Source organism: Spermophilus citellus (genome assembly GCF_964194105.1).
Source record: "Spermophilus citellus genome assembly, chromosome: 1".
Lineage (NCBI taxonomy): Eukaryota > Metazoa > Chordata > Mammalia > Rodentia > Sciuridae > Spermophilus > Spermophilus citellus.
In genome coordinates this window covers 162,971,587-162,973,508 of record NC_138182.1, presented here as the reverse complement: position 1 = coordinate 162,973,508, position 1,922 = coordinate 162,971,587, and positions in this window count along the sequence as shown.

Sequence of the window (1,922 nt, the reverse complement as noted above, 5' to 3'; positions counted from 1 at the left end):
AAAAAAGGTAACTATTACCTTGAATTTGTCATTGTACAGTTTATAAAATAGGTGAAAGAGACTACAGAGATTTCTAACAAATTGAATTAGGTAGCAGCAATATGTACTAAAGCATGCTAGCATCCATTTAAATTCTCCTGGAAAAGGAGAAGCTAGGAGAGGCTTTGACACCCTGAGCCACCCATCCCAGCACTGACTGTCCACTGTACTGCACCATCGGCCCCTGCTTCACTTCAGATTGCCAAGTCCTACCTCATCAAATGATTGTGAACACGTGGGCAAGAGCCAGGTTTTACCCAGGAGGATAAAACCTTGCAGCCTATGAAGACTTAGCCATTCTGGATAATGAATGAATTTTCAAATAGGTACTCAGATTGATTGCCAACTAATTTAAAAATGCCAAAGTGGCACATGTTTTTATTAGCCTTATTATCCTCTTTCCCACTCATCTCACATTTATCTGAACATATTTCATTTGTTTCAAATATTCACCCTCCCAAGTAATTTTGTTAAAAGAAGGCCAAAGGGAGGAAAGAATATATTCAATAGAGAGACTCAGCAAGTTTTTTGGTTTTTAAATTGTGAGATACAGAAAAAGATCTAAGTGTGTTTTAAAATCAAAATAAAACCATTTGACTTCTGTTACTAAGCAAGATAGATCACATTAAATGCAAGTCATCCGTTTACATGAAAATAGGAAAAGATTTTTCATTTATGAATGTTTTTGATCCACCAACAAATCAATGCTTGCTTCATTTGAATAATTTGGGGGGAAAAAAAGTTTCCTTAGGAATTTTAGGAGCATATAAGAATGGCTCCACAGGAAATACACATGGTCCTTATTCATAGCATTTAGGTAAAGATTCAATAAGTCTGTTTTCTAGAGACTATACTAAAGATCTATTCAATTTTTTTTATTTCATTTAATATTGATTCTAGTCCAATGGACAGTGGGAAGTTATCTTCATTTTCCAGATTAGCCAGAAAGACTGAAATTCAGGAATTTGTCTACATTTAAACAGATGTGATGGCACAGCCCATGTTCAAGACTGAGCTCTTAGACACTGAATCCTGATATATACACTCATCCTCTCTGACAATGGTTCTTCACCTTTAGGGTCTAAAAGAATCCTGATGAGAACCTGGTAGAACAGATTACCTGGTCCTGACCTTGAGTTTCTGAGTCCGTTGGTCTGGAGTGGGGCTTGATAATTTACATTTTTCCACATTCAAAGTTTTGCTGATATCATTGGTCTGTAGACTAGTTTGAGAACCACCCTCTTCTGCAGTGTTGCATGGCATCAAGTACACTGTGCTGTGACCTCAAGAAATCCAGGGCCTAATGATCACTTCCTGGTTTTAAAAAAATTTTTGTTAGGAAGCAGAGGGTACTAACAGAAATATGTAACCCAGGGGCATACTCAGTATCCCTCATTTTTTAAGGTCTTGAAGGCCCTTCTCACTTCCTCCTCAAACTCCAAAAATCTCTAAGGAACTTCTCCCTAGTGTTGCCCTTGAAAGAAGCACAACAGAGGTGACCAGTAATCCACACACACACCACCACTTGGAAGTGATCAAAACACAACCTTATTTTGTCCCTTGAAAATTTAATGGGGAAAATAATTCTCTGGCTCCCAGATAAAGATTTGGGCAAACCCACGACTTTTTTCCTCATGTATTTTACATGACAGTCGTCAGGTCATTTTAGTCAGGCACACTGTCACCATTGACAAGCCAGATCATCCAGCCTACCACATGAATCAATGTCTGAACTGGATTTATCACACCTTCCTCCTCTCCCTAACCTAGGCTGGCTCCAGACTGGCAGCCACCAAGAGGAAGCTATGAAGACAGAGCAGGGAGGCAGAGATGCTTCCAACAGCCTGAGTTGAAGGTCACAGAGAACTGTCACTGGGACTGGT